This window comes from Rhinatrema bivittatum, chromosome 2 (genome assembly GCF_901001135.1).
Source record: "Rhinatrema bivittatum chromosome 2, aRhiBiv1.1, whole genome shotgun sequence".
NCBI lineage: Eukaryota > Metazoa > Chordata > Amphibia > Gymnophiona > Rhinatrematidae > Rhinatrema > Rhinatrema bivittatum.
In genome coordinates, this window is record NC_042616.1 from 129,267,422 (window position 1) to 129,294,652 (window position 27,231).

At 44.1% G+C, this 27,231-nt stretch overlaps 1 protein-coding gene across 11 annotated transcripts in view; it reads right to left on the reverse strand.

Annotated features, from left to right (window-relative positions):
• Nucleotides 1–27,231, reverse strand: part of SVIL (supervillin) — a 348,412-nt gene that overhangs the window by 258,618 nt on the left and 62,563 nt on the right. Inside the window, exon 2 of one of the 11 annotated variants that reach the window (XM_029588613.1) lies at nucleotides 23,698–23,897. The exons of the other annotated variants lie outside the window; for them this stretch is intronic. The gene's annotated coding sequence lies outside the window, so the exon portion shown is untranslated. The remainder of the gene's footprint in view (nucleotides 1–23,697; nucleotides 23,898–27,231) is intronic. 11 annotated transcript variants of the gene reach the window in all.

Here is a 27,231-nt window from a genome sequence, read left to right on the forward strand (position 1 = left end):
GGGGGAAGCCCGCTTGGTTAGTTTGGCTGCCATCGTGGCTGCCAGAGCTTCTCTATTGCTGATGCTGCCCCCAGCACTCAGGAGTTGCATCCAGCGCTCCGTGTGCATACTCTCTCCCTGTCTCACTCAGCCTGGGGATGACTGAGAGTGGAAGGAGGTGCTGTGTCCGTTGCATGAAGCAGGGCCCGGCTCTCCGTACCCTGCATGCTGGCTGTTAATTACCACACCCCCGCGGAAGCTAGGAAAAAGAGGCATGTAAAGGTTCTCTTAACATGTTTAAGAGTCGCTGTTGGTTGCTCTTGTGGCTGCGAGGCGCCGAGAGAACCCAAATGCTGGCCTGGATCTGAGCATCAGGGAGTGGTGGCTTTTCCAGGGCACACCTTATAGGGAAATACTTATCCTGCCATGGGGTTGCTTTTGCCTGACCGGACAATAAATTGCCTTTAATTTGGAGGATAGAAGTCTCCCTTTTAATCTGATCTCCTTCTGCCTGGTAATTTCCTCCACACTTAAGAGAAAAAGGCCATAAGAACGGATTCTGTTAATTCTACATGCACTACAGTTTGTATTTCGGTAACCATCACCTTGAAAAAAAAACAAAACAAATATCAACCCCCCTAGTGACTATATGGGACACAACTAAAAGACTGACCAGTAAGGGGGCAGGAGGAGCTCACTAGTCTCTCTCCTCAGTTCCCAATGCTCAAAATGTGAGTCCAGCTCTCTTCCTCCACCCTTAAAGGTTGTCCTTCCGAGCAGAAGCACTGCTGCTCTCTGTCATCATTAAATCTCCTCTTCACTCTCTCCTGACGGGTGACTTAGATACTTTGATTGCTGCACTTCCTGGTTTAATTATTAATGAGAAGATTAGCGATATCGTGAGTGGTTCTGTTCATAAAAAAATGTTTACCTTTCAGCGCTGGGCATCAATTCAAAGCTATGCCAGTAAGAGGAAAAAAAAAAGTTGATGTTTTCAGCCTACTTTAAAAGGAGGACAAAATCCCTTCCCCTTTTGCTTTCCAGCACTGCCTAGCATTAACTGTAAAAGGTATCACAGCTTTTATTTAACATGCTGAACGAAGCTTTAACACCATCTTCCACAAGTGAGGCATGCTGAATGCCCAAGCACGCTGGAACACAAACCAGCCAGGATGCATGTAAGGCCCTGCTGGCTCGCCACACCCAACACTTTCAGAGCAGACTGTCTTATTCTATTTGGGGGACTTTTTTGAAAAGCATCTTCAAACAAAAGAAAGGACTGTGAAGATTTCTAGCTAATACCAAGGCCACTATAATAAGGTATGCTGGGCTGAACACTTGTTCACGCCCATTTGTACACACATTTTTGTGCACGAAACTTTAGTCATGATTTAATGAGAATTTTAGCACACAAAAAAAAATGTATGCATAAACTGAAGCAAAAATATGCACACAAATTAGCACTCTTCCATGTGAATCCCATATAAAGGAAGGCATTGGCTGCTAATCTCCAGTTCGGGGAGGTGCACTAAAGTCCTGAAGGCTTAACTCTTATTTTCTTATATTTCCACCTTTAACACCTGGGTCAGAAGTGGATTAAAGTTAGGATAACAATATCCCCAGAAATGCAAATTATGGTGATGTACTAGTATGGTCCCAGACCTAGTGTTCTTTAGTGTGAGGATCCTGAATTCAGGTCTCAAGTCCAGAGTAGATCAATGCACCAGGGAAGCTCTGGAATTCATTGCCAGAGGATGTGGTGAAAGCTATAAGTGTAGCTGCATTTAAGAAAAGGTTTGGACAAGTTCCTGAGGAAAAGTCCATTAACCATTAAGGTAGATTGCAGAAATCCACTGCTTATTCTTGGGATCTACCCCTTAGGATCCTGTCAGGTACATGTGACCTGTCTTGGCCACTGTTGGAAACAGGATACTGGGTTTGATGGACCCTTGGTCTGACCCATTTGGCAATTTCTTATGTTCTTATTAACCCCTGGGTCCAAGACCTGCTGGCACAGCACCATAGTCGAAACTAGCCCCAGAAACAGGAGTTAATTTTATTCCACCTCTGACCCTGTGGCTAAATTTCCAAGGATAAAAAAAATGGGTTAAGCATTGGGGCATCTGAGTCCAGGTCCTTGAGGCAGAGATCCACTGCCCCGTAACCCCCAAGTCAGAGATGTAGTACGCACAACTATCTACTGTTACATTTGCTGTTTGGGGAAGGCACTCATACGTAGAACAACTGTCACAATCCTACAACTCTTGCTGTATGCACAACTGCCTATTACCATCGCGTCATGCTTCTCTGCATTTGTAAAACATCTGGAAGAATAGCTGGCAGCAGAACTGTTGGCCAAGCATGACCTTATGCAGTGAACCTGAGAAGCAGGAGGCAACAGTAAGTGCCTGCTCCAACCAGCTTGCATAATTAATAGTTGCACATAACAATTCTGCCCCAAAAATTGCTTGTCCAAGTGCTCGCATGATGACAAACAATTGCACATATAATGATTTTGTGCACAGTGGCAACTATGGTGTTAAAAAGTGCCTTCCCCAAAGAGAAGCACTTATTTTTAACCTTATGCTCATCTAGCGAGCCTTTTCAATTATTTTAGGCGCAAAAAATAATGTTTTATCTGTGCTATGCATATTTTTGTGCACACATTTTTCGGTTAGCAGGCTATTACGCTATTGTTACACTAGCTTCCCAATAGGGAAGGAGTCAAGATCAAGATTATGAGCTTGATGTTTAAGGTAGCTTGAGGGGGAGGGAGCCGAATATTTACCAAAGTTGGTTAAGAGTTACACTCCTAAGCGCAAGCTGTGCTTAGCACATGGAGCACCATTTCAAATTCTGTCTGTATGAGAGGTCCACAAGGTGTCACATCGAAAAAGGGTTTTTTCAGTGGTCGGTCCAGAAATATGGAATGTCAGGTGGGAGTCTAATTATTTGATGATCAGAAAGAAGGTAAAAATGTGTTGTTCAAGTAGTTAGTTATTCCCTGAGTTGACTGCGGTATCAAGGCTGATGTTTGTTTATCAGGTACTACTGGGAATGGGATGCGGTTTTTGTTTTAATTAAATGCTTTTATGCTTTATTTTTGCACATTTGTCAGGTCTGGTATCCGAGTGTGAGGTATATAAGAATTTGGAAAATAAATAATTATTTTTTTTAAAACTCCTTATACAATTGTATACAATTAGCTTATTGCCTCAGCAGTTAGCTCAATTTTTACTGCATGAGTAAAGAAAATGGGAGCTAAATTTTAGCTATTTTTCCACTCACTTTATTAATTACATTACTGAGCATCACAGGAAAATGGGCACAATACAGGTGGAGTGATTTTGCCCCTTTTAGACAACACAGGGTACAATTCAAAGAATAATTTACAATAAACTAAATACTAAACATACAGAGCTGAGATTCTATCTACTCAACTGTACTAAAATACAAACTTGGAAGTTTTCAGCACAGCCGAAAGGCACACTGAATTCAATCCTGAGATGTTAAATATGGCCTAGCATCAAGCAAGGTGTTTCTTCATGCAAGAGATTAGCTAGCAAGGAAGCAGCAGGGGAGAACAAAAACAAATACTGTTATTCTGGCATGAGAGGAAGATGGACTGGGGTAGAACGGAAGAGGACAGGTCTTTAATTCTCTCACCGCACACCTAGGCCACTGCCATACTCTAGGTGGAATTCTACCCACAGGCCTCTGAAAAATTAATATAGTATCCTATCTTTTAAGGTGTTGTGTTATTCCCATCACCATACCTGGGAACTCTCCGGATTTGGCCCGGAGACTCCAGAATTCTAAAAGAATTACCGGGTCTCTGGGCCAATACCGGAAATCTCCAGGTGCTGCAGTCAAACCAATCTGCTTGGACCCAGAAAGAAGAAAGGAACGTCACTGGTCTTGCGCGGCTGAAAAAGGAGGAACTCGACAGTGATTTCTACCATCTCCAGACCTTTTTAACTCTTATCTTCGCTTCCTCGTGACACCACCTGCTCCTGCATAGCCTGTTTTCTGTATCCAGCCACTTGCCCGCCCCATCCTGTTTGCATTGGCCAATCGACATATCGATTTCCTGCCGGTGCATCAAATGAGGAGTAAGAAACAGACAGCCTCCACGTCCGCAGCACAGGAGGAGAAGGAAGAGGCTGCTGCTGCTCCAGGAGCCCAAGTTAGAGTCTGCTGTTGCTAGTGTGTTTGGAAAGGGGGGGAGAGAGAATGAATGAGCATGTTTGTGAGAATGAGTGTGTGTATTTGTGTAGGAAGAAGAGATCTGAGAGTGTATGTAGGTGAGTAGGAGAGAGCTGAGTGCAAGTGAGCAAGGGTGTGAAAGTGAGTGGGGATGTGTGTATGGAAGAGGGAGAGATGTGAGTGAATGAGTGTGTGTGTGTTGGTAGGAGAATGGTAGAAGTAAAGGTGTAAATGGACAGGTGAGAATGTGAGAGAATGAGCAGTGAAAGTAAGTGTGAACATGTAAGAGTGTTTATGAGAGCAAATTTGTGAGCATCCGGTCCCACTGTGCAGTTGCCCTCCTCCCGCTAATCCATGATAGTCTCAGGGTGACTGGAAGTCAAAAGTTCCCAGGTATGCCTATCACTATCTTCCTAACTTCAAGAGAACCAGAAACTTGTTTGTTCCAGGTAAATTATTGGCTCCTTAATCTATTTTTCATTCTGCTGTGGCTGATCAGCAGTAGAAAAGTGAAAGACATTTAGTTCTCAATGTGAGTGAAAAGAAGTACATTTGGAAGCTGCATTTACAGTTAAGCGGCAAGCAAAAAACATAGTTAAGTATATATTTCTATTAAAACAAAAAAAGTTTCTATAAAAGTTTATGAAATTTGACATAGGAACAGGTGAACAATCCACTTTCCATTCCCTCTCAGAGTCCTTTCCATGTTCTTCCCAATGTCAATACATCAATGCTCTATGACATCCATCTGCAATATAAGATGACAAGGCAGGATTCTTCAATACAGAAGTCCTTGAGCGGTGCCAGATTTCCAGTGTGGAAGGAAGAGTGCTGAAAGCACAGCTTTAGAAAGCAGGCCACGCCATAAGGATGGAGGACACCAGAATTCCCCAAACTGTGTCCTAGGCCAAATGAAAAAAAGTGAGCACTGATTATGGGAAGACCAGGTTTTAGACCTCAAGACACCCTCAAATACAATCTTAAAAACTGCAAGATCAACCTCAAAAGCTGAGAGGATATGGTCCTAGACCTGGTCAGATAGAGGCAGCTGTCCTCTGACTCATGCCCAGCCTAGAAACCAAGTGATTAGCAATAGAAAAAGGAAAAGATACGTGAGGCAAGAGGCCAGCTTCACAACTCCAACTGCTCGTTTCACCTCTGGTCTCACTTGCGGGGCAAGGATTGATCATGTATCGCATCAACAGACACAAAAACTTAGGGTAAGGGATGCTAAAACTGGCCTTTACCAGCAGGCCTCAGAGTGTGAGGTGAGAGTAGAGTAGAATTGATAGGTGTTTGGCACTCTCCAATGGGAAGTGTCAGTGTTTTAGTAAAACTCCCGTGCCCTCGTGGCTTGTCTGTTTTGTAGAGAGAGGTGCAAGAGAGTTTTCTCTTTCAAGGGAGAGGACTGCTTCTCCTGCCTCCTATTCAAGGAGGGTTGCTGGGGCCCATAAATGGGGTGCCCAGGCCTAGGGAGCTCTTCTGGAGTTCTGGGGAGGATTTCCAAGTTTTTCCTTAAGATCCACTAGAGGTGGAAGAGAGCAGATTCAAACGTCCGTGCTGAGGAACCAGACAGGAAATCTAAAGGGCCCTCTGTAATGTGTCTTTTATCAGAATTACTTCCTGTTTGTTGTCTTGCTTATTTTATGGTTTTTGTTTTAATATTTTTTTATTATGTAAGATAAATGTTATCCCATCACAAACTTTGGAGGGAGCAGGTTAAAAGTAATTTTAAATAACTAAATGAAAGGGATCCCATAGAATTGCTGTTTGAGGAAGGCAACAGTCGGAGGCTCATCTGTTTTTGTCTACTGGATTTACGAGAGCTGCATCTAGAAGTTGAGGTACTACTAGAGAATGTGCCCAGGGAAGGATTTTCCTGCCATGAGCACCTACTACCAGGTATGTGCATAATTGCTATTTATAGAAACTGTGATGTCTAATGGACTTTATTTCTCTGTATTGAATATGCATTAGCCTGAAGCATACCCACTGTGATCTTACCTGCAATCAAGTTACCAGTAAACGATAAGAGGCATGGAATGGCTGCCCTATGACGATAGGGCTGTTCAGTTTGGAGAAGAGATGACTGATGGGGAATATGACAGAAGTCTATGAATCATGAAAGGACTTGAACAAGTTAATGTAAATCGGCTATTTACTCTCTCGGATAAGGACCAGGGGGCATCCATGAAGTTAGCAACTAGCTCATTTAAAACAAAGTGAAGAAAATTATTTTTCACTCAGCGCATAGTTAAGCTCTGGAATTCATTGCCAGAGGATATGGTTATAGCAGTTAGTGTAACTAGATTTAAAAAAGATTTGGATAAGTTCCTAGAGGATAAATCCGTAAACTGCTATGACAGTAATTAATAAGCAATAGTAGCTTGTGATCCATCTAATGTTTGGGTAACTTGCCAGGGACTTGTGACTTGGACTGGCCACTGTTAGAAACCGGATACTGGGCTTGATGGACCCTTGGTCTGACCCAGTACGGCATTTCTTATGTTCTTATGATTTAATTTCTTGATCACCATGTGTAGCATATGATGTGCTTTTGCTGTACTGTTTAGTGAGAGGAGCTCCAAAAAATCCCCAAAGTTCCTGAAAGTCTACTCCTTTCCTCCCTGTGCAGAAAGAACCCAGGTGCATGGGTGCAGCAATGGGTCATGACCTTCACCGTGAGCGCCTATTATCCAGGAGATTTTTGGGGCAAGGGCTACCTTAGTTAAAAGGGAATTGCTGAAGTTTCATGCATTATCAGGAGACGCCATCATCATCTCTGGACAAACAGTAAATGACAACATCAGATAAAGGGACTAAGCTTTAAAAGCTCAAGCATAACATCGTATTTGGATAAATCTTACATCAGTCCAATAAAAAATGCATCACAGTCTGCAAAGAACAATTGTTTCCAGGAGTAGCACAGCTGCTACCTAAAGGATAACTAGGAAAAACAAAACTTTATAAACTTGAATACAAAACAGTGTTTGGCTATGGAAGACCATCATTAACTGACATTAGGCAATAAGGAAATTGACCTCAGGCAGTGAAAACTTGATGGGGGAAACGGTGCTTGAGTTGAAGCCATGTGCCAAATCAGATAAAATTATTATTCAAGGCATACTCTATGACATCCTGCAAAATCTGACAACTTCCAAATGAAAAACGCTGGTTGACACAGTTTTCAAAGAATGTGTAAGCAGAGTGGTATCACAGAGTAGGCATAAATTATACCTTTGAGATATTTTTCAAACAAATCAGCCAACAAGGTAAAATAAAAATAGACCAGGTCATGGAAATGGTCTTCGGTTACGCTGAGCAATGGATGCACCCATGTTGAGCTATTATGATCTCATAGCCTTCTTTCTGCATGAGAATGTGGTATTCTTAGTGCTATTATGATCTCATAGCCTTCTTTCTGCATGAGCACGTGGTATTCTTAGTGCTATTATGATCTCATAGCCTTCTTTCTGCATGAGAACGTGGTATTCTTAGTGCTATTATGATCTCATAGCCTTCTTTCTGCATGAGCATGTGGTATTCTTAGTGCTATTATGATCTCATAGCCTTCTTTCTGCATGTACAACATGAGAAGGTAGTATTCTTAGTTTGCCATGTACATGTTATGTAGCCTCTAAGATTAAAAAAACCTGTCTAGCATGAGTATGAGATCATCCTATTGAGGGATCTCTTTCATCCTAATCATTCCCCTTTTATCCCTTCTGTCTCAATACCATGCACTGTTTTCATGCCAACTCTTTCCCTCACCTTCCTGCGCTATAGTTCACATGAGGGGTAAGCAGAAAAGCATTAAAAAAAAAAAAAAGTAGAAATCCTTTAAAGCCACCTGCAAAGAATAGGGAGATGAGAAGGGTGGGATGGGAGGTGTGCAGGTGCACCTAGACACAGCAGCTGCTTCACTTCAAATTGTCACCACTTCACGTCTCTCCATACAGGTAGCAAAACCCATACAGGGGAGAAAAACTCAAATCTCTCTAGCAGTGGATTGAGTCGTCCCTGTATTGGATCTAGAGCCTCCCTTTTACCTAACACTTCCATTCTGAAAAAAGCAGCACACATATGGCTGGATGCCAATGATCCTTCTATACATTGGGTTGCAGTGAGCAAAAATGTTTGCTCATGATCAAACATTTTTGGTTTCATTACCCTGTCAGCATTACTTTCTTTGATGCAAAAAGCCTATGCTCCATAGCAACCCTGTCCTTAGAGGGAACATCGGTAACAACATGCACATAAAACTCATTCTTTCACACACAGAGGTGAATTGGCCTATCAGGGCATCCCCCGGTGGGCTGGTCGCTCTTGTCACATGGTCTGCTGAGGGCGGCCGCGACAGAGCCTCGCTTGGCAGACCACGGGGTATCTTCTGGGCTGGTTTTGGGGAAAATCCCCGGGCCAATCTTTACCCGGAATCCGCCCCTGCTCACACACATACACATTTGCATATTCACTCATACTCTCACATATACATGCTCATTCTAACACACACATACTCTCTCTCTCATTCCTTTCTTTCATTCACTCCCCAGACTCTCTCATATATGCACAGTCATTCAATTCTCCTCTTTCTCAGTAACTGCAAACCCTTCAATGCCAAGCACTTTGAGAAGTATCACAAAGCCCTGCAAAAAACAAAAAAAAAACCCAAACATTTAGAACCTTGCTATAACATGCCAGCACTATCTCAGGACTCAAACAGCAGCAGCCTCATCTATGACATGGCAGCAATGCAATTATTCCACCATGCCCTAGAACACTAACACATCACCTACTGGGGTTAACAGAACAAGCCGCACTGCTACAAAGTCCTACTACATGCCAGCAGCAATGCTGCACTTCAGTTACACATGCAGAACAGATAGACCCTTACCTAATACAGAACAAGGGGCTACAAATTAGAAACAAACATGCAGGCAAAAATAAAATGGAAAGCCCAAAGAATGTATACAGTCCCAATACTTAAAGTCCCCGATTTAATCTTTTTCAAGAAATCCTTTTGAAATCCTTTAATGCCTCATGCAGCACCAGAAAGGCACTTTACTCTCCTTCTTGATTCTTTTGACTCCTTAGGCAGATGTAATGAGGCTCGCTGAAGCCGCCGCCGATTTGTACGTGCATTTTCCCGCACAAAAGCCCTATACGGGTAGGTAATAAGGGATTTGTGCGCGGGAAAAAAAAAAGCACATGCAAGCAGGATTAAAGACCCATGGTTTTTCTGCGGGAGTGCATGCTAATGGCATGCAAAGGAGGCAGTTATCTATTTACATGCAATGCAGGGAGCCACGCCAGCAGGGAGATCGGGTTAGTGCCGGTTTCAATGCGGGTTTTTAGTGCCTGGGTAAGGGCAGGAGGTAAGTGAAAGTGCCAGTAGGGAGACTTTTTTTTTTTTTTTTTTTTTATCATTTTGCGGGCCAACCAAGAGGCGGATGGAATAGGCAGAGAGAAGGCAGCTTCTCAATGAGGCAGAATCGCCAATCTGCATTTCACGCTCTCGCCAGCAGTTGGAGTCCGATCATGAAGGGAGGATTAGATACTGCTCTACTCACCTTCACATCAACTTCTGGATGTCGCGAGTGCGGCGGCGCGATCGCTTTCTCAGGAGAGATTGTGAGCCCTTGGACCACGGGACGGCTCAGGGAGGAGCCCCAAGATGCACACCGTGGGAGGTGAGAGAGTACCGGCACGGGTGGAGCAGGAACAAGGTTGGACTGAAGACAAGGCAAGGAACGTCTGGAACTGGAATGAGGCTGGCTCAGCCCTCCACTGGACCTACACGCACCAATGAGACCCAGCAACGCAATGCTGGTGTCAGAATTAGCCCTCCAGCCATTCGATAGCCCTTCCGGACCTGCCGCTTGGGAACGACGAGTGCGTGAGGCTAGATGGAGGCTGAGGGCAGGAACAAGACAAGACATGGAACTTGGAACAGAAGACTCAGGCGTAGACTCAGGATACTCTGAGGATTCAGTCAAGGTTTCAGGAGAAAGTACTGGGTGAGTGCACAACGCAGCGCGCCCTACATAGCCGTCCATGGCTGGTCACGGACCACGCCGAAGGTGAAGCAGACACCAGATGAAGCAATGAAACTTGAAGCCAGGACATGACAAAGATTCAGGAAAGGCCTGCACCGGGGAGCACCCTACACAGCCACTGGTGGCTGGTCGCAGACCACGCTGAAGCGGAGCAGGTTCTGGCAGAGTCTTGGGCATGGATGGAAGCAGGCACAGGATTCTAGACTTATGGGCTGGTCACGGACCACAACGGTGGCACACCCGGAAAGGTGAGCAAACAAGGAACCTGGGAGCTGGACGAAGAGCTGGAAATGAAGAAGATGGAATCAGGGATAGAACATCTGGAACATCTGGACATGGAACAACAGGACATCTGGATATCGGGGCATCTGGAACAACAGGAACAAGCAATGATGGAGCTCCGACGAGGGACGAGACCAGGAACTTGAAGAACATGGAACGAAGAGCCATCAAGACACAGGAAGACCACGGAGGATCTGGACCGGAAGGAAGACCAAAGACAACTGTGAAGACCGGTTCCGAAGGCCCTGAGGAACTGAAGCAGGGCCCTTTTATACGGCTGATCCAGGTGAGGGTGGATGACATCATCAATGAGGGCCGCGGGGCTTTTCCCGCTGCTGGCCCTTTAAAAGTACTGAAGAGGCACGCGCCCGCACCTAGAGAGAGTCCAGCAGGCAGGCTTCAACAGCGGCGTCCCTGCCGCGTGGGAAAGGAGGCAGGCAGCGGTGGCACCCCTTGCCGCAAAGAGAAGGAACAGGTAGCGGTGGCTTCCTGCCACACAATCAGAGGACCCCGGCGGCGGCTCCATGCCACGAGGGAGGTCCCGGCGGCGGCGCACAGGCCGCTTCGGTGGAGGGATGGCGGCAGCCTGCCGCGGAAGGTGAGGGACTGCTTGTGGCTAGGCCCGCAAGCAGGATCCTAACACTGGACCACTAATTTATTCATTTTTTTTTTTTTTTAAAGAAAGAAAAGCTTGTGCCCAGAGAATCAAATCACAGTGTTCGCACGCCGAGGGTGTCCGGGTGGGTTTCTGCACTGATGTCCGTGCGTTTCACTACATAGGGCCATGAGCGCGCGTTACTGAGCGTATTATGGCGCGGATGCTTGGTGTGTGCGGATTGTATGCGCGTATCTAATTAGCATATGCGGCCATTATTACGTTCTGCGCTTCCACACACGCCCAAACAGTGCCGAAAAATCGCAAATTTCAGTGCGGGTCTTCTTACATCGGCCCCAAAGAGGTGTGAATGTGCCTGCTCCAAGCCCTCCCTCCCTGTTTCTACACTGCACTGGATGAAAGACTCTCCTCCTCCCCCCCCTCGAAAAGTCAGACTGCATGTAACACTGGAAAAATAAAACATTTTTTCCTATACGGTGCAAACTGCAAAGATATCAGAGATGCACACTTCTCAGAAACTAACAGAGAAAATCGAAGACTTCCCATAAAAGAATGAGCAAAAAAAAAAAAGCTCGCTTCTATAATGCTGGTGGAAACAGGAGAAAGAGCAACTACAGCAGCAAAATGGGTGGTGTCCTATCACCTGACAAAAAATAACACAGATCAGCACCACTTTACCCTGGTCATAAACACCCCCCTCTCATCCTCCCCCCCCCCCCCCTCTCTGCAGAGCAGTACTAGTTTTGCCCTGGCCCTGACACCTCACTCTCTTTCTCCCCTCCCCCTCATCCCAGCACCAGTTTGCCCTGGCCCCCAACATCACTCTCTCTCCCCTCCCACAGCCCAGCACCCGTTTTTCCTGGCCCTGAACACCCATCCCACTCTCCCTTTCTCCACTGCAGCCCAGCACCAGTTTCCCCTGCTTTGCAACCTGGACCTCCCTCTCGCTACCCAGCACTAATTCAGCGCATCCCATCCCCAGCAACCTTCAGCTGCAACAGCTTCCCTTCTTCTCTGGGCTCTGTGGGAAAAGAAAAACTACTCACGCTGCAGGCGTACCAGAGCAAAGATAGCAGGTGGCTGGCAGCTTCGCTCCTCCTCCAGACAGTGGTGCCCTAGGTGAACCCTAGGTCATTCACCCCTCCTCCTCCCCAATTTAACTATGGCTCCAGCACAGGGCTGCCTTGACAGTATTGGCTCTGATACTGCACCTCGTTAGGATTTTGCTGCCCCCCCCCCCCCCCCCCAAATCTTGGCGCTCTAGGTGACCACCTAGTTTGCCTAATGGAAGCACGGCCCTGAGATGCTAGTTCGCCTGATTGCCTGGGCTTGGCTTAGCTCCTGCTCCCTACTGAGCAGGCAGCCTCAGCACTGAACGGGATGGAGTGCACTCATGAGCCAGTGTTTAAACAAGCTCTATGCAATTCTGCTGTGCCAGCTTTCTTTCCTGGCCTGCTCAACAAGTATCTACCGTCCTCCACCTCCTATTCTCTGTCATTGCCTGCAATTAGGAGCCAGAGACCAATCGAAAACATGGCCACCGGGCAGGCGGGGTAGGGAGGGGGGGATTCAGCACCAACACACCAGAGCTCCCCAGTACCTTCAGGTAGGTCCATGTCTACTGCCAGCACCTGCCCCCTACAGCTCGGCACCCAGCTACTGTCCCAGAGGAGCACAAATAACATGAAGATAAATCCAGGCCTTCACATTTCTCAGACCTCTGGAATGGATTTCATTTTTTATTTCTTTGATATGTCTCAACAAATTATGTAGGGAGGTCCTGGATTACAACGCAGAACATATCAAACATGACTTCATGGCTGTGGGTGAGAGGGTTAAAGTAGGCAGGTGCACAGGTGACATTCTCCTCCATCTTCCCAGTCCAGGATAAAAGGTCCAGGTCACCCTTTGCAGATAAATGATTGGCTGTGCAGATAATATCAACGAGAGCATTTTGGATTCCTGGACCCTGAGATGATATTTCAAGGATTGCTGAACAGCGATGGGAGTCCACCTGTCAAAGAAGGAGTGCAGCGTCTTCGAACAGACTGGCAAATCCACTGAGAAGAAGGGTTGTACAACAGGATCAGATGGCTATAGTACTGATGAGTTAAGACTAAATCTTTTGGCACTTGAAACGCCTCTTGCCTCCATCAATTCTTCCTTGGCTCATATTGCTGGGGGGGTGGGGGGGAGGGGGTAGATACATCAGTATTAGGATTTTAAGCGTTTGCCTCAGTGGCCAGCTGTTTTGAGAGGTGTAAGTTAAAAGCATAAGAAGGGTCTACAAGTCAGTTAGGCTCAAGTCCCTACATTAAAAAAAGAAAAAAAAAAAAACACACTACCGACTTTGATTCTATCAGCTACTTATAATTGTTTTATAGACAAATTTCTTTTTTTCCCTGATAAAATCATTTAAATGTTCCTTTAAATACATTCTGGAAGTTTTAAGCACCGGCCCTCAATAGCAGTTAAACTTGTTGGGTCAAAACCAGTAAGATTTTTTTCACCATGGAAGTTTTTAGGAAACTGTATACAATAAAGCAGTGACCAAGTAGATTAATACATTCCCTTTAATATACCGCCTTCCAACCCAGCATCAAAAAAATAGCATCCTTAATGCCAAAACTCTTCCATTATCTTCTCCCATAAAGAATGGACAGGAGGTGGGTTTGGTCTTTTCCCCCTCCCCAGACTGCATATTCGGATGGGCACAGGGTGCTCTTGCTACCCTTAAAGCTGTACACTTAGCACCTCCTGTTGAACAACAGGGGCTGCCACAGTAGCAGCAGACATCCTCCCTGCCTCCCCAGTCCGTAGTACTCCCATGTACACTGTGAGCCTTAGCCTGACTGGCACCAGCAGATGGAGCATCCGAACCTGGATTCCTTATTCCTCAACGGTGCTGACTGCACAAATCGACTGGATTCAAATGTTAAGGTTTATTATGATGAACTGCAAAGCCATATCCTTGTCTATAATACGTATAAATATGCATGAAGAGTTTCACAAATATTTGAATTATTCCTTCTTTTTTTTCCCAGTCCATATTTGTACGTTGAGGCTTTTGTTTACCGGTGTGACAGCCCTGTGGGTTCATCACCAATAATTCCCTTAGCTAATTCCATTTTCTAAGGAGTGAATAGTGTGGTTAGAGTGGGGGGAGGAGCTACTCGGTACAGCCCCTCCCTTTTGAGGGTCTGGGGATGGACATCCCGTTGACCAGTTAACTAAAGCAGCTTGTAGCAGTGAGCTCTGGAGCAGGGAGAGTTACTTTGGAAGATAGTGGAGCTGTGTGGAGCTTTTTCAGAGTTGGATTTTTGGGCCTACTCTTAGGACCCAGGCTCCAGACAGGATTTGCAAGGTAAGGGATATGCTCAGTCTAACCACTTTCCTGGGGGGCAGAGGTGGTATCCTGGGATATTTTGAACTTTTTCAAGAGACTTTAGTTTGTGAGAAGACTGCGAGACCCCAGGGTGTTTGCTTGGGGAAGGCTCTCCCTCGGGGACTTTGGATAGGGAAGACCTCTCCCCCCCCCCCCCCGCAACATCCCCAGGAAGCAGAGGAATGGGGGTGACTGGCTGCGGCGGTCTTCTGGTGTTTTGCCTAGCTTTTTGGGGAGAAGGAATTTTATTGAGAAGATCAGAGAGGAAGTTTTTGCTGCCCCCTTTTCATTCCCTACCAAGGAACAATTGGAGCTGCTCGTTACCGAGGGGACCCCCTTCCATCGGGGATTTGAAAGAGACTGAGAAAAGAGAGTGAGAAAAGTATCTGTTCACTGTGAGTAAGAGACATTTGAGATCAGTGAGGACACCAATCAGGAGTCTTCACCCCCACCCACTGGGGAGCGAGAGGTTTGGACTCTGTGCAGAGACAATAATCAACTTTTTTCCCAGTTCGGAAGGGGTTTTCCTGCCTGTCTAAAGGATACCTTGCCCATCTGGGAATTAAACTTATCCAAGACCTGGAGGGTGGAGGTTTCCCTTGCCCTGGGAAAGGAAACACTTGCACAGAGAGAGGGAAAGAGACTGAACGAAGCAAAATTTGTGGGGCCGAGGAATACGTTTATTGTGCCATAAGAACATAAGAAATTGCCATGCTGGGTCAGACCAACGGTCCATCAAGCCCAGCATCCTGTTTCCAACAGAGGCCAAAAACCAGGCCACAAAAACCTGGCAAGTACCCAAACACCAAGGAAATCCCATGCTACTGATGCAATTAATAGCAGTGGCTATTCCCTAAGTAAAATTGATTAATAGCCATTAATGGACTTCTCCTCCAAGTTTTCAATGGTAAGGACTTTTAATTTGGGACATTAGCCCAATGGCTCTGGTGTTTTATTGGCACATGCAGCACACATACTGAAGGAAAAGTACCTCTCTCCCAGGGACAAGAATGAAGGTACAACGGGTCACCCCTAGCACTCGGGGCCTTGAAAGTAAATCCCCCCCAAAGGATCCAGGCTTTGGGGAGAAGAGAAACATGATAGAGGAAGACAGGAGTAGTTCCCACCCCAACGAGATTCAAAATCTTATGGCCCCATCCATGTCTTGCATGCACCCAGGGAAGGGTTTGCACCAGCAACCAACTGCTTCAAATGGTTTCTGCACGTCTTGAGCTCAGCTCTCCGGGCATGATGTACTAATGGGTTTTACCAATTTTGTGTCTACGGGAAACAGTTTTTAGCACACAATTCATGATTTAAAGTCATATCTTCTTAAACCAAAATGAATGCTGGATTATAGTTAAATCAATGGGAGCATCACTATGTTGATAGCTTCTCGTGACCCGAGATATCCGAGAATGACAGAACGGATGTGCTGCATTATATAGTTTATCTGAAATAGAAACAATTCTTTGCCCTCTGCATTTACTGCAGCTTATCATGGTATGTCACAGACAACTGTGCTAAAATTACTAAATAGCATTTGTTACTAATGCATTATAGGAACACTTGATCCTGTTCTTTCATGACATCTGTGTCACACGACAGAGGATGTGGTGAAAGCAACTAAAACAGTGGGGATTCAAAAGAGGATTGAGCAGTTCCTGAAGGAAATGTCCATAACCAGTTATTAGGAAAACAAAAAGGATAGATGCCAGTTACTGGCCAGGTAGACCTGGGAAAGCCAGGGGGAAACCCAGTCCGGAGCTGGCCTAGAAACTGTAGGCCTCAGTAGTGGTATTCAACTTCTTCCCCTCTTGTTGTCCTGCCTCTTGTCTGAATATTCGGGACACAGATCTCAAAGATGTAGGGTTTTTTTGTTTTTTTTAATGTTTCTCTTGCACTTCGAAGTGATTAACTCAAGATTCAGCTTTCACCCATCCTTTGAATCCTTTCATTTTCATCTTCCATTCCTTTGAAAGGCACATCTTTACTCTGAAACATGTCTAAAAGCTTTTTGATTGACTAGAAGAAATAAAGCTGAAAATGCCAGAGACTAGAAGTTCTATTGCGAAAAAGCTCTTTTGCCTGTTACTGTACTGGATGGATACAGCCTTCCCATAGCCCTTCTGCATTTAAATGTGTCAGGACAGTCCCACTCTGCTTTGAGCATGTCTAAAACAGCAGTATGCACTAAGAAAGCCTCCGCTGGCTTCCTAATTCCTGCCAGGACTGGGTCCCCTATTGGCCCTTCCTGCTTTGGCTGATTGTCCTCCAGCATCAAAGTCTGAGATACCCTGATGATCAGCGACCCCCAGTTCTTCATTCCTAAATAGCCTGACCACTGTAGGTTCAATTACTTCCTCCTCTTCTTCATTCTGAGAATCCACCAAGAATTCCTCTTCCTTATCAAACCAGCTGTAATCTCGATCTCTTGTGGATCTGGGACCCTTCCTTCGGAGGGGTTTTGGTGCTGGCTTGATCTTGTTTCTTTCTGCTCCTCAACTGGCAAAATGCTTTATGCATAGCCCTCACAAAGTCAGCTGTGAATTCCTGTTCCTGCTCCTCCAGAAGGCCCCTTACTGCTTTCTTCTCCTGGGAGTTTCCCCTTAAGAGGCAGCCAAGGAGTGTCTGGAATGCCCTGTAGCATTCCCCTTGCTTCAGCAGTGCTAGGAATGCTCTCTTAGAAAGGCCCTGCTGATCTGAGGAAACTGCTTTGTTTGCATTTATTTCCCCACCCAGAGATGCATTTACATCTGCCCAGTCACATCTCCTGTAAAAGTTGCCTGCAAACTACCTATACAGCAGGCCCCACACTTTACCCGGGGCGCCATACCTGCAATCCGGGGGAGGGAGGGCAGGGCATCAGAAGGCTGGCAGAGTCATTGCCACAGACCACAAGTTATTCATTTCAGCTGTGTTTCCCCCCACCCCACTTTTTTTTTTTTTTTTTTTTTTTTTAAAGAAAGCAATGTCACAGGAGGGAAATATAGGGATCTGAAGCCCTGATTACACTATGTGTGGGGGAGAGGAGGGGAAAACGGACTACTTAAAACTTTGCTGTCATCCAAAGTACCAGCCCCCAGCTCGGCCAAAGCTACCACTTAGGGAAAAATAGTCTACCTGTGAGACCGCTGCCCCAGGAGCCAGTCTCCATCACCTTACCTGCTGGACCAGAGGTCAGCTATCATCTGCTGGAGGCTGAGAACTATTGACTTCTTCCCTGCTGCACCAGGCTATTGTCATGGTCTGCTAGTACTTGCCCAGTGGTCTATATTACTAAGAAAAACATTAAGACTCACTATGTCCATTTGTGCAATAATGAAAAGCTATATATTTCTGTATAATATATGTACAAAACAAAACTAGCACTTATGAGAACATCTGAGACAAAATACAATATATCAGCACAATATGCAGAAGTAATTTCTACAATTAATAGTATGTAATTTTACACAAAGCCTAGCAGAAGCTGTCACCTTTACCTGAAGGGTGTCTCCTTACCCCCAAGATGGGTGAATCAGCAAAGCAAGTTCTCTTTTTGGAGACAGTCAGCGCTGGAGACCCCCTAACCTCTGTTCTCAGCAGGGAATCTGACTGGGGTATGATGGGCTGGGGGTTTATACCCCTTGGGACTATACATGTTCAGGAGGGATCTCTTTGATCCCTTCTTCTGAAAAATTGCCAAGCTAGGAGATTTTACTGTGTATGTACCTTTCTGATCGCCATTGTCTGCCTTGAGTAGTTGCCAGAGGTGACCTTGACTAGGCCAGAGAAAGGGGAAAGAATCTGTGGGTGAATGAGGGGGAACTGTGTGTCCAGGCTACTTCTAGCAAAGGGAGAGAAGGGAGGGAGAAAGAAAAGAGTGGGGGGGGGGGGGGGGGAACTACCCACAGCCCACAAGCTTGTGTGTTATCTTATTCTATGCAGTACTCCCTACTAGCTATGTGCTGGCCTGGGGCACAGCAATGGAGTCTAAACAGTACTTTCTGTAATAAGATGGACAAAGGTGGGGGCCAGAGGAGACTCACAGCACAAAGCAAAAACTGCCTCACAGTGACACAAAACTATGACAGTATTTTTCTCTCAGAAGAGACTGAAAATTATACACAAGATTACACACTAATACAGCTTTATAGGGAGGAACGTCAGTACAAAACAGTTTGCACTCTACTTCCATCTGCTGGTAGGGGGGAGAATCCCACTTGTCTGGACCGGTCTGTCAGGGCAAGAAAGAAATATCTGTGATCTGCAGATGCAAAAAAGAAACTGCTATGTACATACCTCTTTTTAGTAGCACAGTTTAGGTAAATATAATATTTTACTATCTGGCAACAAGTGTGTGTGTATGCAGACACATATACACACAGAGGCATTTAATATCTGTTTTCTTGAAAAATGTTAGTGAACTACAAAGAGCAAACTCCAAGGGCTAACAGGTTTACATTGCAGTATACGGTGATCTTACTGTGTTAAATACAAATATTAATTTATAACCACAGCAGTGTTACATTCCAGCAGAAGACGTACATAGAATATTTATTTACATTGTTTTTCCTGCATTTGTTTTTAAAATTTGTTCCCCAGGCACAACAGTAATACCTACCAAAAAAAAAAAAAAAAAGAAGAAGAGGTGAGGTTTATCCTAATATAACCCGTTGCTCTTCTCGCTTCTCCTCTAACAAAATACTTTTCTGGCAAACTGGCACATGACTTCTTGACCTGCAGAGGCATTTACAGAATGTGTTACAATGTCCCATCAGTTATAAGATTGTTTATAGCTTTCAAATACTTTTATTTTTGTTCTTATCGCCAAAACTAAGGTTAGGAAGGTGCGGGGCCCAGGGCGAATTAACCATAGCGAGACCCTGAAATGTTGAAAATATAGTATTGAGGATGGGGCTACCAAGAGCAGGGTCCCAGGCAGATGTCCCTATTCAGATTAAGAAATTTAAAAAAAAACAAAAAAAAAACCTAGGGGAAACTTTTGATAAACTCTTTGCTTTTTAAGGGGCTATTATACTGAAAAGATACCTGGGGGGTGTGAACAAAATAATAAATTCTACAACAAACCCTTAGCTCCTCACCAATATCCATAGAGAATATCAAATGTCCTATGAGTACATGCAACCAAATAGGAGGAGCTGGAAGGGAGAAAAGGCAGCTGCGAGATCCTCCGCTTCACAATAAGCACGTTAGCAGATGAAACCATAATCAGACACGTTGCCTCAAATCTCCAAAGGACAGTGCTAGTGTATTACTAACACACACTAGCCTTTTGTTTCGCTGCCAACTAAAGTGTGTAGGAGTAACTCAATGAAAGCAATTCAAGACACTTAAGAGGGTGCAGAAAAATAATACTCAGGCAAGGGGTTAGCTGAAAGTCAAACAACTTAGTAAATCATTTTAAAATGAGGGTTGTTTTTTTTTGTTTTTTTTAAAATCCCCCTCAAAGTGTTAAATCCTAGAAACTGTTAATATAAGTAAGACATAATTCCTAATGAAAAGGACTGGGCCAGTCTAGAAGCCTTGACTACTCTAGTCCAGGATACTTAACTCAGACTTTGCATTTGGATGACAGGAAATACTCCGTCCATGAGAATATTAGCATCACTTTGCAGTTTGATTGAGAAGGGGAATGTTTTAAAACCCAAAGCAAAATGTTTTACCAAACAGTAATTTTTGTGAATCCATGCCAATTACTTTATCTGGAAAACTTTTATTCTGCACAATCACCAATTCTAGGTAGCTATTATCAGTTTTTTATTCCAACCCAGCCAATTAACTGGAATATTTTTCTAGTCAAATAAGTGTTTTTCCATTTGGATACCTAGAAAAGGCATTTCTCCATGCCAAAACCTATCAGCCCACCTGATTGGCCAATCTAGCCGTTTCCAGCCTGGAAGGTGCACTTCTGAGAAGAGGGAGGGCAGGCATCAAAGGTGTAGTTTAACCCCAAAATCAAACAGAAAATTCAGTGATAAAAGATTTAGCCTGCACTACACAATGACAAGCTTCCTGTAACAGACTATACACAAAGCGCATCAGTGGCTACAATGTACAGGCGCAAATTGAGTAAAACAATGTCAGCCATAGTCCTACACTAATTACCCTGTTTCCTTGTGATGAAAAAAAAGAATAGGGCTAGCCTGACAGCCTAGTGCAGGGCTTCCCAAATCTGCCCTGGGAACACCACAGCCAGTCCAATTTTCAGGATATATGCAATGAATACATATGAGACAAATCTGTATACAGTGGAGCCCCCGTATATGCAAATGTATCTCATGCATATTCATTGAGGGTATCTTGAAAACCCAACTGGTTATGGGCTTTCCTAGGTCTGGTTCAGGAAGCCCTGACCTACTGACATGTTATATTGCAGACTCGTGTTCGAGTCTGGGACCCAGCATGCATCTGCTCACTGGACTGGCAAAGGCTCGGGATGCGACGGAGGTAGCCTACAGAAGGGGGAATGATAGCCACAGGTGAGATTTGGGGGATTCCAAAAGAAGGAAAGATCTGTGACCCCCAACCAAACAACTGTCACTACAATGGTAGGCTACAGAAGAAATAGAAATGAGGGAAGGCTCTGGTGGCTGCGAACGAAGGATCTGTAACCTTCATGATGCAAGCTCTGATTGAGCTGGAAGCCTAAAAGAATAGGAGGATGTTTCTCCTTCCCAAAAAGATGCAAAATAAAAAAAAAAAAAGTTTAACTTTTTGGTTTCCTAATTAATGGGAATACAAGTAGCATCTTATTTATTTCAAGTAAGTGGAAGTTTAGATCCTAGGGGTGTAGATAAATTAAAATGTATATATGTCAATTAAAAAAAAAAAAAATTCTACATGGCCTAATTTGAAGGCGTTCCCAAGTCCTTGAAAGCAGAGTAGCTTAGTGTTTAGAGCAGCAGGCTGAGAAGCAGGGAATCTCAGAAAAAAAGAGTGAACCTGTTTCAAATTAGTCCACCAACCAAACAAACAAACAAACAAAAAAAAAGGATGAAACCAAAGGTTACGTAAAAAACACTAAATCAAAAAACGGTCCACAAACCGAGATAGAGGCTCAAGTAATGAGTCATGGCTCGAGACTTTAGGTTGACCATAAGAGTTCAGTCTCTTGTATATTTTAGGTTAATTCATAGAAAACCGGAACTCGCGGAAATGCCACCTTCAGAAACTGGAATTCCTTGATAGTTAAGGATCCTTGTAATAAAGCTGCGTCTACCAGAGATGCAATCGTATTCTGTAGCATGCATTAGTGTTGGGTCCTGAGGCAAAGAGTGGTAAAACCTGGTATCTGCTAGCTGATGATGGACTTCATCACAGTGATTCCCTATCTTTTCTTGGCGTCTTTGAAGATGATCTCTTTTGGCTGTGTGAGACTGCACGTACTGACAGTGAGCACAGACTCATCAGATACAGTAAGTTCCTTGACTCCCCCTGAAGCAGTATAGACATACATGAAATGTCAGCTAACAGGGGATATTATATGAGGTTAAGATGCTATTTTAATTTGGGGTTGATTGGACTTAAGGCTTTTAGTGCAATTAGAAAAAAATTATTTTGAAAAATTATTTTTCTTATGGATATGAAGCAGTTGTTTTAAGAAGGTGGATGGATAGAGTAGGCCAGGTGATGGAGAGTTTCCCATGCCCTGTCTGGCCTGCTGAAACCTTTGATTGGGGAAAAAACAAACAAACCTTTTTGTTTTGTTGATTTAGTTCCTTTTATGTAACTTGATTTCAGGTCTCTTTTTTTTTCTTTTTGGGGGGGGGGGGGGGGGAAGCGGTGTTGAGAACCAGGGAAGCCAGGGTCCAAAAATACTTTGTAAATGAGGCCCTTAGCTTGTAAGCCCTTTAGGGACAGGAAAATACCTACAGTACCTGAATGTAACGTGCCTTGAGCAACCAAGAATAAGACATGAGCTAAATCCAAATAAATAAAATAGAAAACTTTAGTTACAAGCAGATGTAGATGTACTATACAATAATTCAGTTCAGTGCCAAACTTCTTTAAAATACAGCCATAGCAAAGACAATATTGGGCCAGGAAGGAGGAGGGGCCCACTGGTTAGAACAAGGTCTGAAAATCAGGCAAACCAGGATTCAAATCTCATATCTCCCATCAACTTTCCTTGGGTAATTCTCCCATTTTTGTAAGCTCCTCGTGGCAAGGACTTATTGCACCTGAAGCTAAAAAATGCTGTAAACCACCTTGAGGATTATTTGGAAAGAAGGCCTTTTAAGCCAAAATTTATAAAAAAAAATAAAATTATATATTTTTTTGATTAATGACAGTCTCTGGTTAAATAAAAGAAAACACACCCGCCACACTAAGGTTCATGGAAGCAATTAGAAGTCCTTTGTATTTTAGTTGCCAACTACTTTAGAGATGAATTTTAAAAGCCTGGCACGAACCAAAATGAGGAGATGCACGCACAAGTTGGGCTTGTGCGCCCACCAAATTTTAAAAGCCATCTAAGATGGGCGCGTATCTCCTCCTGCGTGTACATATCAAAAGGTTTCCAAAAGGGGCATGGTCTAGGCGGGACATGGGCATTTCAGGGCATGGCCAAGAGAAATGCATGCATGGAAATACTTATGTGCCTGGGCATGCTACTTCTGTTAGGGACAAAGTGTAAGCTTAAAAAAATAAAAAGCAACCATACCTGAAGGAGCGAAAGGGTCTGGGGTAATTGGGAGGAGTGTCTGCTGTTCAACCAGGGGCGGGTTGGAGGACCTATCTGTTAACTGGGCGAACTGGGGGACGAACCAGTGAAACTGACAATGGCATGGACACACGCCCCTTTTAAAATTTCTCAAGTTATGTGGTAGAAGTGGGATTTACACGAATAGGTGAGCGCCCACTTAAAACTGGGCGCACGGTCAGGCTATTTTATAATATGTGCGCAAGGTACAAAATGGCCACATATCTGGCCACGCACCAAAGTGCGCCCACGCACCGTTTGAAAGCTACCATCTTAATGTTACTAAAATACAACAGTACTTTAAAAAAAAATCTAAAGCAGACCCGGTTTAAAGCCAGGAAGTACACTTTTCCCCCCATCAAGTGAAGGCCCGATACAGGTTTTCTTTGCAGTTCAAGCACGGATTTGCAATTCTTGTTAAATACTCTGTGCACTTACTTTGTAACAAATGCGCCAAGTAACTAACCTTCAGTCTTTCAAGGAACCTGGACACCCTGCTCTAAAACGCTGCCTACTGACCAGGCCTTGCGTTGCACTGGCATTCTGCCACCAGCTCCAAGCACCGTATCAGTGTCACCTTCCACAGGAGAGAAAATAAAACCTGGCAGACCTTAAATGTTCAGACTGCACCTTTGCAAGGGAGGTCATGGAGCAAAGCGATGACAGCTGGAATGAGAAAAGTATAAATGGGAAGTGAAGCAATGCATCACTCTCTCTAGAGGGAATATTAAAGCGAAGGAAAAACATTAGCATTACTTTTTCCCCAAGTCAAAGCCTATAATACCCTTGAATCAAAATCATGGCTTCTGAAAGGTGTAGCCTTCTGAGTAAAGCAAGAGCTCCACTCGTTCTTCTTGGGAGTGGAACATTCCCATCAAAAACTGTACCCTGAGAAAGGCTGAGGGACTGGATGTGGACTATGATGTTCAGTATGGGTAATGTTCAGCCAAAGGCTGTGTTAGTAAAGTTGACAGCAAAGGTCATACAGCACCCTGGGAAATAAAGAACAAACCTTAAAAAAAAAAAAAAAAAAAAAAGAGTAAATAGCCTTTTGCAACCCCAACGTGGTCATAACCCACAGTTTCGAGAACCACTATCCCAGAAAGCAGATTTGAGTCTTGTTTACTCTCTGTAAGACTTGGAGGCCGTGGCACTATTTTGGCAGTCCTTCCCTGAACTACTACTATCCTCTCCATGAACGTATAAGCATCACCTCCAAAACTGAACGTGGTAGGCAGAGTCTCACCAGCAAACTACAGAATGACAATGCATCACTTTTACCTACTAAACGCCCTTAAGCATATAGTTAGTCGATTGCACAACTCCGGTCTTCAGAGGACATAAAACAAGTCTGGTTTTCAGGTTAACCAACCTATGAAAATTAACCTGGCTCTTTAACCAAAATGTTTGAAAACGTATATTCACTATTCCTGAAAGCGGATCTGCTTGTAGTCCTTGAGAAGCAGAGTTGTGCAACCTTGTACCAGAATACCTTTTAAAGAATAAAAAGCATATGTGTGCAAATAAATCTATTTCTCATATTACTATTACCAAATTAGGCCATTCAACTAACCTGAGTTAAACACACCATTGGGACTATCCATTATATAAAACAAAGACTCCATAATCATCTTTTCCCTTTTTGTTTATGTCCCTTAGCTTCTTCATTAGTATGTGTGTCCCACTTACAAAGATCTATTTTGCAGTAAGGACGATACAGCAAGTTTACTTTGTAAGAGTACCCCTCTCTGACTGCCTATGAAGGGATATACAGATCCCCTTAGTGTTTCTAGAGGAGGGGTGGCCAACTCTGGTCCTCAAAAGCCATAACAAGCCAGGTTTTCAGGATATTCACAATGAATATGCATGAGATAGATTTGCATTCACTGCCTCCCATTGTATGTAAATCTCTCTCATGCATATTCATTGTGGATATCTTGAAAACTTGGCCTGTTTGTGGCACTCGAGGACCGGAGTTGGCCACCCCTGTTCTAGAGGTGTCGGTAAAGAAGTGAAGGAGGAGCCATTGCAAACTCAGAGGCAGGAGTCTGTACACTCCTGCCGATGGAAACGTGGGGGTGAGGAGAGGAACAAAGCAGTAGCTTTCTATCCCATTAGTTCTTCCTTGTGTCCTAAGGTCAAGGAAAAGAGGGACAGTAGTATCCCGAGAAGTGGGAGAAAGTTCTCCAATAACATTCAGGTAAGGAAAGGATCCTGCTCTTGAAACAGGAGGGGGCCATTTGGGTTGATTAGAAGATCTAGGACCCACACAGTAGTTTGCTGTGATCTATCAGAGAGAAATAGGAGAATATGAACCTGTACAGGCAACATAATTAGACGCCAACATGGCACTTCATACATGAGAAGAGGCGCTGGGACAATCAAGTACTTAAGAATAAAAAAAATAAAAAATAAAAAAAAGAGGCGTCTGGTTCTGCAGAGGTGCAGTGTATCTGGGTTTCCAGGTATAAAAGTTATCCTAAAGGGCAGGACACAGGCATTCCCTTCGGAGTGGCAGTCAGAGAACCTTCCACAGTGAAGTAAGACCATCCTGGCTGGTAGAGTTGATTGGATAAGTGAATGGAGATTACAAGATTCTTAGGGAACTTCACTTTCAGTTTTTATTCTAATTTTCCTGTGAATTTTAATGTTGAAACAAAAAAAAAAAAAAACTGAGGAAAAATGACTTCCCACTATTTTTCCTACTGTTTATTATAACAAAGTCATTTTTCCACTGATTATTTTTATTACATTGAAACTCTCAGAAAAAATAAAATAAAAACTTAAAATGAAGGTTCCTAAGGATTCTTTACCATGTAAATGCATTGTTTTATCAAATTATCGCTATAGAAGAAGATTCTTTATGGTAAAGACTATTTGTAAGCACCACTCCTGAGTATGGAGAGCAGTCACTGCCATTACGGCCTTGAAATTAATCTTTCCCACTATTTGAGAACCAGTACCCCCTTCAGAGTTGACACAGGAAGGGAGAGGGGGGGCTTGCATTTACCAAAAATGTTCCTGCCTTCTCCCCACGGTTTTTAATAAAATGAAGGTATCAAAGAGTCGGTCACACTTAAGGGTCCTAAATTTGTTTAGAATGTAAAAGTTAATGAAGCTCAGCAGAATGAATCAATCCTGTTGCTTCAATCCACATAACGTCTGCTACTGCACCAGGGAAAGATGAAAAGTAAATAAAAGTGAAAGTTTGCATAACATTATCTGTAAAAGGCTTTGAAGTATGCAGCTAGCGGCTATCTGGGGAAACCTGCCTTCCATTGCTGAGCACAGCTGCTGGCTCTTAAGATGGGAAACCTGTGGAGGCAGTGCTCACAAACACCAGGGTGAGTTATCCCCAGCTGTTGCACAACAGCGACATCTGCTGGCAGGCTAAGAGTGTACTTGCAGCAGGATTATAAGGGAACTGTAATCTGTGCCTTTCAGTCAGTCAAAAGACTGTCACCAGGAGTGCTGAAGGTAGGAGACTAAAAATTGTGGGAAACCCCTGGACAACTGTGCATTAAGGCTCAGGACACTGTAGCCCCACCACAGATGGGGCTTCCAGCTCAGACAGAACTAAAGCAGGAGGAAGAAATCACCTGGAAACATATCTGTACACAGACAGATTTTGTGTATGTTCTGAAGTAATAAGAAAAAAAAAAAGAATCTAATTGATGACTGCTGGAATCCCCTGATTTACTTTTAATTTGTTTCTGCTGTGCTGTAGCAGTAGCAGCAAATACATGCAAATCAAAGCAATGGGACTGGCCCATCCTGCTGAGTAAGTTTTCCATGAGCTGTAAACAAGTTTGTAGTTTTTTTTACATTTAATTTTTCCAGCAAACAAACTAAACATTCACTATTGACATTTTACTAACTAAGGGGCCGACGCAGAACAGTGTGCTCAGCCAAGCACACTGTTTAATCCGTGGTTGGACGAGCATCCAAAACCCCTCATGCTGTAAGGGGATTAGTGCGTCCAAAAAGCGCATCCAACCCC